The sequence below is a fragment of the Manis javanica genome, chromosome 2, assembly GCF_040802235.1.
Source record: "Manis javanica isolate MJ-LG chromosome 2, MJ_LKY, whole genome shotgun sequence".
NCBI classification, from domain to species: domain Eukaryota; kingdom Metazoa; phylum Chordata; class Mammalia; order Pholidota; family Manidae; genus Manis; species Manis javanica.
Genome location: NC_133157.1, coordinates 113,156,475 through 113,170,394, shown reverse-complemented (window position 1 = coordinate 113,170,394; position 13,920 = coordinate 113,156,475). Strand labels below are relative to the sequence as shown.

The window sequence follows — 13,920 nt, the reverse complement described above, 5'->3', positions numbered from 1 at the left end:
TTGTGAAAATTTGGGTGTACTTCCTCATTTTAAGAAATATCCAGTGTGATACTAAGAGAAATTCAAAGCTATTATTTGCACAAACTCAAAAACTATCATTTTGTTTCGGACAAATGTGGATATCATATTATGGTAATGATGAAGATTGTACTTGACATATTCCCTTGACAAATAATAATTTATTCATCCATTTTATTCCATCTACATGTATTCATTGAGTACCTACTGTATCCCAGTTACTGCTTTAGGTACTTAGGATATAGCAAGGACCAAAAGGGACGTGAGATGTAAAATATTTTCACAATTACAGATTCTTTTGGAATTTTTGTTATTAGAATATACATGTTTTTCTTAACCATTCCTTACAACTTTAATAGCTTCTAAAGTGTTTAATTCACAGAGAAAGCTTTTATGCACTTAATTTTACATGCCTGAATTAACTACATAGGAGTTATGTATTTTCAAAACTCATGTGAGCAAAAACGGCTTTGTCAACTAATCAAGTAATATTTGAAGCGGTATCCAGTGCTACATTCTTGATTTTAACATATTCTCCTCCAAAAATGAATCTGTTCACACATAGTCCTAGCGAATTTATCTCTATTTATTTTTTGTTGATGTTTACTGTTAAGTCTTCCATCAGGATGTGGGCAAGGACCTTGTCTGTTTTCTTCTTTGCTTCATCCCAGCTCATCCTAACTGCCCGGAGTCTATTACATGTTCCCAAAATGTAAATATCTGTTGAATGGATGAATGCAGTAATGGGTGTTGAAACATGTACAGTTTGTTTTTGTGTGTTTGTGTGTCTGTGTGTGTTCGGGGTGGGGAGAAAGTCTAAGAAACCAGAACAGTAAAGGAGATGTCATATCAATCACTTAGTTCATTGAATTTTGCCACAAGGTTGGATACATCACAAACTTGCTGACCTCACTTTCCCCATTCTTAAAATTCAAGGAAACTCACTGTATTATATTTAACTGTTCTTCTCTCCTTATGCCCTATGATCTTCTATATTGTTAATTGTGTAGCATCTAAAATGTTAAGCTAACTTTAAAGTTGAGCAGCAACATTTCACATGTAATTAATTATGCTGGTTGAAAGAGTAGAAGCATGAGTCATTCATTAGTATTGTTATGATGACTGTAAGTTGTCTTTTTTTTTCCCTTGTTGCTTCCATAATGTGGAATGTACATAATGTGACAGTAATGCTGACCACGCTTTCCAGAGCAGCCCACTGTGAATGACCCTGCCTGACAGTAACTGATGGTGCAGAAATACAGATATGGGAGAGATACAGGCAATTCCAGTGGCCAGCAGGCTTCTTCAGTTAAACTAACCCGGCAGAGAGTAGCATTCTGCCCTGAACCAGAGAGAGAGAAAGGAGGAAAGTGTGCTGGAGCCAAGAGGTGCTAGACAGCTGTGTGCCTTTTCACTGCATTCCTCCAGCACCTAATTTAGCTTCAGCTCTGTTCCATAAAATCAGCCTGAACAATGCAGTGAGAACAGGGAAGAGAAAGAAAGAAAGAAAGAAAGAGGAGTTTGCCTTGTTTCCCAGTGTCTGATGTGATGCATAATTCCTGCTGAGATTAAATCCCATAGGTTTTAATAATAAATGCAATGAAATCCTACAAAACTAATGTCTGTGAAACCTCCATCAGCAAGGCCTGGCTCCAAATTCTTATTTCTTTGTTTGGTTTATGCTGAGCCCTGAGTCATGTATTTACAGTTAATGTTTGTTTAGGGGGCAGGGATCACCTGTGGAATAAGAAGAAAGTGGAGACAACTAAATATAAAGTAAATTTAAATATAAACTAAAATATAATTAAATAAAATTTAAAGGAAATATTAACTATAAAGTAAATGATTGAAGCCATGATCATAAGAGTTGTAGTAATAATATGTGAAAATGTATTAAACAGCAGGTATTGAATGAATCACTACATGTGTTGCATAATTTAATCTAACAACACCTTATGAAATAGGTTGTTGTTATTTCCATTGTATAACTGCGGAAGCAGAGTAAGTTACTTGTCAAGGCCACATGACTAGAAAATGGTAGAGCCACAGCTGGAATTATCATAGCTGTTATACATTGGGCATCCCCATATGCCCATTCTAAATAAGCGTTTTACATGAAGTAACCCATTTTATTTATTCTTACAAACTCCTCTGTTCGATCTGAGCATTCTGATTCTAGAGGCCTTGCTCTTAACTATGAATTTGGCATAATTGAGACCATGATCTTAATAAAGGAAAGGGTTTATGTAGCTTCAGAAGTAACTTTAGATTTTCTTTATAGCCAGAATTTAGTTCAGTGTCTACTGATTTGTGGACAAATTAATGAAAAAGTATATAGTGCATTTTTCTATGAATTCTACCAAAACAAAACAAAGCAAAAAAAAAAAAGGCTAAAACAATAAAACAAAACCCTAAAGAGGCAAAATTAGCAGTTTGGTTCTGTCCTCCAGTATGGGAATGCTAATGTGCTAGCCTGTATAAATAAGTGATTCCTGTTGGTCATAATCCTGTAGTGGGAATGATGTCATGAGAAATTATTGGAGTGATTTTCAACAGCATAAATATTTAGTAACAGATGCACGTAGATGGCAGATTGCCTCATTCCAGTGCCATCTGTTAGACATCTGTCTATTCTAATAGGACTGGTCCATTAGAACTAGACCAATAGCACTCTCTCACATGTTTTAAGTTTATTTTCAAAATTCTTCTGAAAGCCTTGAACGAGGAAAGACGTTTCCATGTCTGGTTGGCTGGTGCTCAGTAATGGTGCATTACAACACCTTGGCAAGCTGTGAAGTCCATTTGATGTGTTATAATGCTCCACAAGGAAGTGTCTCTCTTAAGTGTTTTGTCAGAAGTCAAACTAAATAATGGCACTAGAAACTCACTCAGGTACAAATAATTGGGTCCAACAGAGTTCAGTGCAGATTGTGCAATTGACAACAGAAATTGGCATGAGATTAAGGGTATAACCCATGGTCATCATTAGCGTGTGGGATTTATTTTTTTAAACAGGGCTAAGGCAGTATAGTATAAACTCTGTAGAAAATATACCGTATGTACATACAGTTAGGTTATACCCAGTGAAAGCATAATGATTCTTAGCCTAGACATGCCTTTCAATAAAAACTTTTGCCAAGCTTTTTTGCTGTATAAAGCTGGAGACAGTGTTAGTGTACATAAATTTACTCTGTGCATGACCAGTTGTGTTGGTGATGTGTCATAAGTGTGGGCCAACATCCATAAATGTCTTAATGCTTGAAATAGTATCATAATGCCAGGTACCCAAATGGGACTTAGTAAATATTTGTTGAATGAATGTTCTAGGACCAATTGAAGCAATTCCCTGTGGATTCCCAGCACGAAAGCAAGTCTTATAGCCTTAGCTCAAGCTGACTATGTATTAGAACTTGGGATACTTAGTGTGTAGAGCAGAACACAGAGCAAATTGCTTATCACTACTATGTACTTGTAATGAACTTTAAAATGCTGTGTGATTTCCAAAATGTAGATCACCAGGTATATGTTTTTTGGGGAGCCAAACCTCCAACCATGGCTGTTTGGAGAGAATACATCCATCTGAGTCTTGGTTAAGTTAAAAGAATGACTAATGTTTTACCAGATTCTCCCATGATTCAAAAGTTTGTGTGACTCAGCCCATTAATACCTTTAGCTCCTGTGATCTCCCCTCCCAGTGAAATGATAGCTACAAGGCAGTAGTGATAATTGGAGTAGGAGATCTTGACTTTGCCCTGTGGCAGTAAAATGGCACACTTTGAGTAACTGCATATGTATACAGTACTGTTTGAAAGAAATGAAGTATATTATTATCATATAAATATTTAAAATTTTATGTTAAAGCATGTTGAAAATATTACGTAGTTTCAGTATGGATAAGAACCAAGTTCTGCCTTTTGTTTCTACTGTTGTCTTTTTTCCCAAAACAAGTAGCGTCTGTTCGTAGGGACAGAGCCATCAGAGACCTGACTGAGCTCACTGATTGCCTTCCCCTTGCTAACACAAGAAATACTGCAGTCAGAGGAGTGTTGAGTTCCAGTTAAATGTAGCTAAACATTCACAGGTGTTTTGGAGCTGAAACTGAGCAGTTGGTTGGAGAACCTATAGAAATTTGAAGATTTGTATGTTTCTGCTTATCACCCCACCATCTTTTTAGAACAATTCATTAAACAAAGGTCTGGATATTTTGGAGTCAATACTTTGTGTTTACCTCTCCTCTTGCTAAAGTCCCTATGACGCAATCACCAAATTCACTGGGCACATCGCAGGCCTTTTAGCTTGACTTCTCAGCAGCATTTGATAGACCTTGAAATTTCTTCCTAGATTTTGGGGCTCTTTCTTTTGTTTATCTTCTTTAACTCTTGTACCTTTTTTTCAGATTCTTCTTGCTGCCCCATAAATGGGGTGTTCTCCAGAGTTCGGTCCTTGGTTCCTTTTTTTTTTCCTATTCAGTCTCCTTGGTAGACTTTTGCAGTTTCCATTTAAAATCCATGCACTGACTCCTCCACTTGTGTGTCCCCATGTCAGCTGCTGAGCTGCAGACCTGTGTGTCCAGCAACCCTGAAGATCATATATGATAACAAGGACAGTCACAACAGCAGCAGCTACTCACTACTGAATGCTCTGGCAGACAGCTCAGTGGTTTATTGCTTCATTCCATCTATTCCTTTCAGCAACACTGTGAGGTAAATACTGTTATAATTTTCTATTTATAAATGAGGAAGCTGAGGTGAGATGCATTTAGTACCTTTCCCAAGGTCATTCAGTTAGTAGCAGAGCCTCATTTTTAATCTCAAGTATGGAGCCAAAGTTTTAAACAAGCAATTTGAATGCGCATGTTAAAATGAAATCCCTTACTTTTTTCTCACACACTCACACACACACAACCATCCTCTTCCATTATTCCCTGTTCTGCTTGAAAGGACCATATTTCATCCCTAAAGTAAAAGTATGGGATATGCACAATACCTCCCGGATATTGTGGATTACAAGAGTACTTTTATTTTTATGTCCAAAATATTTCCTTTACGTTAAATAGAGGTTTCAAACTCATGACCTTCAGGATGATGTATTGTTTGGACTACACACTCTGAGAAAGTATCTGACAAACATCTAGATTTCTTACTTTTCTTTAAAAACCTGGGCTGGCGCTTTCACATGGCCACAGTCATCTGGAGCTGTGTCGCAGCTTCCTCTCCCCTAGGCCTGACTTTTTCTCTCTTAAAAGCAGTATTAAATTCCCATTATGTAAGTATGATATCTGCTAAGTCTACTTCTCAGTAGTTTCTATCATTTTAAAATTAAAATGCTGTAAAGACTAATAATCTATAAGCTGTTTTTAAAATTTTGTTTTAAAAATCTATGTGTATGTGCCAAATTGGATTCCCCAAAATTCATATGTGAAGTCCTAATCCCCAGTACCTCAGTGTGACTGTATTTAGAGATACAGGGCCTTTAAAGAGGTGTTTAAGGTAAAAATAAAATCATTGGGATGGCCCTAATCCAATATGATTGCTGTCCTTGTAAGAAGAGGGAATTAGGACATAGGCACATTCAGAAGAAAGACCCTGTGATGGATGACACAGGGGGAGCCAGCCATCTACAGGCCAAAGTTTGAGGCCTCAGAAGAAACCAGCCCTGATGACACCTTGGTTTCGGATTTCTAGTCTCCAGATGTGTGAGGAAATAATTTCTGTCATTAAAGCCACCTAGTCTGTGGCACTTTGTTACGACAGGCATAATGAATTAATACAGTGTCTTTAAATTTTAATTCATTGAGATTTTAAGTCCTGTGTCTAGGAACTTTATCCTTAGGAAAGGGATGGATTGGCATCTGCTAAATTCCTTCTTCCCACTTTGAATTTCTTTAAGGGATTTTTAAATTTGACCTAGGAAAAGAGGGCCATCCTTACTTTTTCAGACTAGATAACACTTATGATCCACTACCTAAAGAAAGACTTTTTCCTTCCCCTTTTAAAATGATCTATTTCTGTTGAAGATACAAAGCAAAAAAAAAATCATTGAAATATAATGAATCCCCATTTATTGCATAGATTTAAACATAGTGGGTTTAATGTCTTCCAGACTTTTGTTTTGGTAGCTAGAGTACATTAAGTTCTCTTTGCAGTGGATAGCTATGCTCACTGCAGCTTCAGATTTCCAGAGGAGCTACTTACTACAGTGAGTTTATGTGCTTTACAGCTGTTCCTTTGAGGTCTGGCTGTCAGGGGAGAAAGTACTATGAACCACTAAATTTGGTCTATTCAGGTTTTCCTAGTGATACTTCAGGTTGCCATGTTGTCAACTTCAAAATACCTGTTCTCTCCACCCCTCACCTTAACTTCCCAGCATTAGTTGTAGTTGAACCAAGAAAATTATGTATGTAGAGTGGGTTAGAGACCTTGTTGGAAAAGAGCTTTTGCATTTACTGATCATGTGCTCAGATGAGACCTCTCCTGATCATCCCATATTAAATAATTTCAGACTCATTAAAGACCTTGAGAAGGTTTATCTGTATGCCTCCCTGTGACATTACCATTAACATCTCAGGTGGCTGCAAGTTAATTTTATTTTATAAATTCAGAAAGACTGAAATTCTCTTATAAAAACTCATAATTTATTTTCTGTATCTATTCTGAACTATTCATGCTACAATATTGAACTTGTTTTGTCTTGTTCTGGCCATTGTAGAGGTAGAGGATAGCTAGTCACCATGTATAATAGCTCTTACTCTTGAGCTCATTTCCTCATTTTATTAGAAGAAAGGCATTATTAAATTGCCTTTCTACCTTCTCTTTTCCAAACTGAGCTTTACTGGTTCTTTAGCCTTACAGGACTTATTTAAAATTTTTAATTACATATAAGACTTATCATTAAAGCCTCTCCATATTTTTCACAACTTTCTTTGATGGTGGATTCAGTACTGGTTGATACCATTAATATATAATGAGAAGATAGTTCCTTCACATTGTACCATAAATATAACTTTGAGTACTTTGGTTTCTTGCTTAATTTTTATTTCCCATTTAGCTAATTAAAATGCCTAACAACTAGGCAAAAGAAGATTATGTAATACTTTTCTCCATGACAAAGGATAATCAAAGCAGATAAATTGCACATAATCTTTTGACTTCACATGCATTGCTACTCAGATTCAGAGATCAGAAATATATCCTGCTGACTAGAACCAAAACGAAGAATTTTCTTTACCTTGTAGTCTTAGCATTGCCTCTAATTAACTGGATTACTGTAGACAAGTCATTTAACTTCTTTGTATATCATTTTATTCATTTATGAAAATGAGGAGTGCGTAGCTCAAGATTACATGACTTCTAAGTTATCTTCCAGCTCAGAAATTGTGCTGTGTACTCTACTAATGATAACAACAGTCAGTAAGTTATTAGTTTTAGTGGTAAGTATATTTGGAATCTAATAAGATTGATTCATTTGAAATATATTAAGTACTACTTCTAATGTGTCAGGTGCTGGCAACACTGATACATCAGACACCTTTGAAAGACCTTAGAATTTATTACAGGAAAGAGACATAGAATATAAAAATAAATCCAGTTAATATTATTGGTGCTATGGTAGGAGCGTGGCTGAGGCCTGCTGGGGCCTGAGGGAGAGGTTGGTGAATTTTTTTTGATGGCAGGAGCACCAGGAAAAGGCCAGTGATTCAGTGAGCCTGTTATGAAGTCCTGCAGAAGAGCAGTTACAGTGAAGTGGTGAGGCCAGCAGCGTCACTAGTGGCAAAAGTTTGAGGATAAGGAAGTAGCAGTAGTGGATACAGATATTTTTTTTTCAAAGGAGCTGGACTGTAAGGAGAAAATAACTGAGGGGATTATAAGAGGCTGATTTTAAATATGGAAGTAAAGGGCAAAATTAAACATTTTACGGGGTAAGAGCCTCTAGAGAGGAAAAGAGTGTTCTGAAAATGAAGATGAAATTAAGAATGAACTTAAAAACCTGGTTGAGGGTGGACAGAAAAACACAAAGATGGATAGATATGTGATAAAACAGCAAAACATTATTGTGGCATCAAGGAGATAGATGAATGGTAAAATACGATTCTTTCAACTCTTCTACATGTTTCATTTTATAATAAAATATTGATAGGAAGAAAAGGAATATGAGCTGAGTTTAATCTTGAACGTAATAGGGGACACTTGTTCCTTCTTGTGGCAGCAGATGGTAAAGCTCAAGATTCAAGTCAACCTCTTGTGAAATAAGAGCCACTCTCAACCTGCCAGAGAAGAGGAGCATGTTGAGAGACAGATGGGGACAGGAGAGGGACTGCTGGGTAAAGAGCAGAAGCCACAATGCTCAGGTTAGAGGACACGGAATTGTGCTGGCGTGAGATTTTCCCCCCGTAATTGCCAGGAGACAGCAAATTAGGAGGACCTTGAAGAGTGGCTTAAGAAATTGATGAGTAGATGGGGTGAATGATTCCCTCCACTCTTTCCCAACAGTTTGTTCTGCAACTAGTCCCAACCTCTCTTGTTCACTGTGGCGAGTTTGTGTTTTCTACCTCATGGTATTTTCATTTGAATGAATTGAGATAAAAATAATGTTACAAAACTATTCATTAACACTTAACTAAGATAATTTTATTATCTTCCTCAGGTAAAAGAAGAACGTCCAGAAAAAATACCAGATCTAAAATTGTTAGTGGAGAATAAATTTTTGGCTTTACAGAGTAAGAATTCAGATGCAGACTTCCAAAACAATGAAAAATTTGTACAATTTAAACAACAGCTGAAAGAACTGAAGAATCAGTGTAAGTCAGCATGCTTTGCTTTGCTTTGGCTCTTTGAAATTAGGGAACTGATCTGAAAAACAATCTCAGCTGATTTAAAAATGTTTGCTTATCTGCTTGGCTTTGATCCTCTTTCTAAATTGCTTTTTATTGTTGTTGCAATTCTGTATTTTGTTTAACTTTTGTTTCAAATCAGCCTGTGTGTTTCTGAAAGCCAACAGTTTCCACAAAGTGCTAGGAAAATACCCCAGTAGCTAGAGAAAGTTACAATACATTACCTCACCACTGGGGAGGGGAGTTGGGAACTACCTAATTGAAATAGCAGCAGTGTTTTCCAGATGTTAAACTACTGTGCCATGCTTTCAAACAACCACATTTTGATTATAGTTTTGCTGCTTTGGAGTAGCATGTTTTCTCAGACTATTTTTTCCTTCTCAAATATGGCCCTAAACCCTCTTGATCCCTTCTGTCTTTGTAACAGCACAAATTCCATGTGATTTTTAAATCTGTTGCCTTCCCAACAAACTTTATTATAACCATGGTTTTAAATGCACATAATTTTGATTTAAAAATGAGAGTGGAAAAAATTGTTATGTAAAAACATTTTCATAGGCAGTATTTTACAGTAGATACAGAAATGTATCTTTTCCACACAAGGAAATCCATCCATCCTTTTCTTTTTTTCATATAATCCACATAACAGTTTAATATAATTTGATTGTTCTTGCATTAACATCAATTGTGGTTATTTCTTGTGCTGTTTTATTCCTTAAAGAATCCAATAGTAAAGGAAATAACTTTTTTTAAACTTCTTTTCACATCTCCTTCATGTGCAAACACATGGAATAAGAATGTTGTATGATATGGTATATAAATTTACTTCATGTCCTTATTTGTAGTTATGTAAGGATTCATATTTTGAAATAGGCTTTCTTTTAAATATAAGCATCTTCTTTAAATTGATGCTGAGATCTCCAAAAATGACTGAGGAAGCAGCTTTACTTTTGTCTATTTTACAAGTAACTTAAGTTTCACAATTTGGAATGTTTTGCAATCATAGTGAGACTTTCGCTTTTACTGTAGATTTAAACAGTAAGCATTTTCCCCCACATCTTGTCTGTTTTCTGTTTTTCACTGAACATCACAGCTACCAAAATCCTTCTAGTATAATAGGCACTGTTCCCCCAAACAGGTAATCACCTCCCCAATAGGAAATAATGATCTGCTAGTGTCTTTCTGATCTTAATGATGCTAGTGAATTTCAGTTTTGGTGTTGGTCAGAAGAGCCAGATGTACTTTATTTTTCTACTTGGAGCCAGTAATCACAAATTATTATGCAGATTTAGCATCTGATCATAGTTCTTGGTTTTTTAGACATTTTATAAGACAGAATAAAGGATAAATGCCCCAAAATATAAGTCTTTTCCTTCTTTGTTATTGTTTACAAAGTTAATATTCCAAAAAAGAAAACTATGAAGATTTTTACAATTGTATACTCATGAGAAGCACTTTCTAAGTAAGAATATATTATTCAGTAAGATGATAAAGGTTGGAATCGTGATTATTGTCGCCTTAATTCTCCCTAAAATGGAGCGGAGTTCCCCCAGGCCAGCAGTATCATTTGGATAGACAGTTAAATGATATGACAAAATCGATTTATATTGAAAGAAATGCTCCCTTATGTAAGGTTCCCTGTGTGACAAACACTGGAATCAAGATAACTTTCCCTTTTATTTCTCCTAAAATATTCTTTAGCAAAGGTTTTAAATCTCAAATGACAGAACAAGCAAAATATTAATACTCTTAAAATGCTAAGATATGTATAATTTACTTGCAAAATGTAATTTTTAGTGCATTATTATTAGCACTAAGTTTGCACCATGTCTAGTGGATTTTAATTCTTTGGATACAGTGTTTATGTTAGGATGCCGATTAGCTCCCACAATTTTTGTGGAGCCATGTCAGAAGCACTTTAATTTATAAAGTGAATCTGTTTTGAGATATGTTCTGATGGCAAAGAATTATAATAGTAATTTTTTTTTTTAAGATTAGAAAATACAAGCCAGGGAGAGATACTTGCTTCAAGTTGCCTATTTTGGCAAAGTAGAGGCTGAAGCATTTTTATGGTCTGCATGTATCTGAAAGGTTCTTTGATGAAAATAATCATAATGTTCTCACCAAATTTATTATACAAGAACATAAATTGCATGGGATTAAGTTTTACCAAATCAGGATCTAATCAAAGAATGCCAGGAAGCTCTTAGGTGAGTTGAAGTCAAGGTAGAGATTGAAATCAGGCGGTCTGCCTAGTGGGTCAGCCTGAGGAAGTACCCTGCATATGGCCTGAGAACACTGTGCAGCAGGAGTAAGTCAGCCCAGCTTCATCTGCAGCGGGTACTTTCTGCAGCAGGTTCTCAAACTGGTCTCAAGATCCCTTTATATTCTCAAAATCTACTGGGGTCTCTTAGAGACCTTTTGTTTGCATGGGTTATAAGCTATTGACATTTATTATAATTAAAAATCAAAACTGAAGCATTTAAAAAATATTAATCCATTTTAAAAATCAATAAGAAAACCATTACAGGTTAACATAAAGAAATGTAACTGTATTTTCCAAACAAAGAAAAATCAGTGAGGAGTGCCATTGTTTTACAGTTTTGCAAATCTCTTCAGTTTCTGGCTTAACAGAAGACAGCCAGATCCTCATATTTGCTTCTCTACTCAGTCCGTGTGGTCCATTGTTTTGTTTGAGGCATACAAAGAAAATCTGGCCTACACATAGGTAGCTGGACTTGCTGACAGGATCTTGCAGGCCACCCAAAGTTCATACTTTGAGAGTCACAGATCTGGGCCTGTGGGCCAAGTCCATCCTGCCTCATGCTTTTCTGTGGCCCACAAGCTATGAAGGGATTTTTACAATTTTAAATTGTTGAGGAAAAAGTCAAGAGAAGAAAAATATTTTGTGAGATGTGAAAATTATATAAAATTCAGATTTCAGTGTCCATAAATAAAGTTTTCTTAGAATATAGACTCAGCTCATTTGTTTATATTTTGTCTATGATTGCTTTCACTATAAAGGCAGTCAAGTTGGTGCATCAGAGACCAGCTGGCCTGAAAGCTTATAATAATTATTCTCTGGCTTTTTACAGGAAAAGTGTACTGAACTTTCGTCCAAGCCATAATCAGAAACAAGGGGAGTTGTTTTTTCTTTTAACTTTAGATTTTTCCATACATATCATATATTAATCTCAGATACATTCAGAACACTTTGAGTGCCTACTGTGTATTAATCACTGCAGTTGGTGCTCTGAGATGAATAAAAGGCAGAGTCCCTGTACTTGGGAGAAGATGATACATACAAACATGAAATAATATGAGAAACATTGATGACAAATATCAAATCAGAAGCAAAGAAAAAAAATGCCAGAAACAAATGTTACATAGTGTGGACCTAAATGAAGAGAGTTAAAATAGGAATGCAGGACTTTTATGTGTGGCTAATATATTGGTTGAGACTGTGTGGAGCTGTATATTCAAAAAGATTCTGAGACTGGGTTCAGGCCTAGCAGAAAAGAGTATGCTTGGAGCATTATAGTAGAGAAGAGAAGGGGCAGTACAAATATCTGGTATCTACCATCCCCAAAATACAAACATAATAGATACTCTACTACTCTTTTTAAAGATATGGTTACTCTAAAAGTAACATAATTTAGTTGTGCACATTAATTTCCGTTAGTAGTTTTATATGCCTTGTGGATATTGCCAGGCACTCTATCCAACTTCTTTGGACCATTTGCTAATATCTGGTCTAAATCATAATAAAAAACAAGAGCCATTTTTTGTTTTTGTTTTAACTATAGGTTTTTCTATAAATACCATACCTGGGGGACTCAGTATCCTGTACATTAGAGATATATTGTCTGCCCCAACTTTCTCAGATTAACCAAGAGTAAGTGGGATAGTGAATCTTTGCAAACTTTAAAAGCTTACTTTAGATTTAATTATTATTGAGAAGGAACCTGTGCAGTATAGTGGACAGTATGTGAGCTTAACCACCAGATCTGAGTTTGAGTCACTTAATATGTAGTCTGGTCTCTATATGCATGCCACTGTTTTTCTTAGTTCTTATTCTTGGAGTTATACAAATCAAGATTGAATGAAGATAATTCTTAGAATTGGTGGCAGTGATAACTGAGTTAGGGAGTAATTTCAGGGAAAAGAATTCTGGCAATCATGTTCTTACTAACCCAAGTTGTGAAACCAATTATATGATTTGGTTTAAGTTGTATATAACCAGACTTCTTTAGATGAAATTATTTTAATTTCTTTAAACAATATGTTTAGGTAATTTTCTCTCTTCCTTACCTCTTTTACTCAAACTGTCTCCACTATTATAACCCATGGTTTCCTGCAATTTTAACATCAGGAGAACTTAATTAGAATGTAGGGGTACTTCTGTGTAGATATTTCCTCAAGTCATCAAGCAGTTTTCTGGTGTGCTTTATTCATGTACCTATGACATATCTAGTGGGCATCAGAAGTTTTACTGTAGGTCAGCAAGGCAAAAATTGGGGGCATTAGACAATAATTTGATATTTAGAAGCCTTCAAAATACAAGGTCTTGGCTTTGTGGTCAAAAACAGAATTGACTGTGTGAATCTAAGTATTAAAATAATCTGATTTTGGTACATTTAAATGCAAAAAAAATGAGAGCATTTCTGATTTTAATGCAGATTTCTTAATCTGAAGATGTTCACCACAGATTTAGACAGTATATTTAGGTCATATATGAGATATGCAGCATATAAGATATGGAGATAATGGAATCCATGAGTGAAACTTAAAAATTATTTTCGGTGACAGACATAGGAATTTACTATTGTAATCATAATTATTATATGGACTCACAGATTAACTTTGTATCTTCATTGTAAGCATACCCAATCTAGATCTCAAAACTGGTAAAATAGGGCGTGGCCATTCACATGACAAAAGATTCACTCAGGATGCCATTAAATAGTGAGGTCCTCAGGAACATTAGAATACCCTCATGTCACTACTCCTAGTGGGCTGCTTTTCCCTTTCCTTCAGCATCTGCTCAAACCATCGTGTAGTTCCAGGAAGTT

At 35.7% G+C, this 13,920-nt stretch overlaps 1 protein-coding gene across 7 annotated transcripts in view; it reads left to right on the top strand.

Annotated features, from left to right (window-relative positions):
• Positions 1-13,920, top strand: part of LOC140847796 (serine/threonine-protein kinase TAO1-like) — a 324,214-nt gene that overhangs the window by 34,582 nt on the left and 275,712 nt on the right. For 6 of the 7 annotated variants that reach the window (XM_073229150.1, XM_073229149.1, XM_073229148.1 and 3 more), the window contains 2 exons: positions 4,564-4,721; positions 8,662-8,815. The gene's annotated coding sequence lies outside the window, so the exon portion shown is untranslated. The remainder of the gene's footprint in view (positions 1-4,563; positions 4,722-8,661; positions 8,816-13,920) is intronic. The other variant, XM_073229146.1, reaches the window with a different exon arrangement.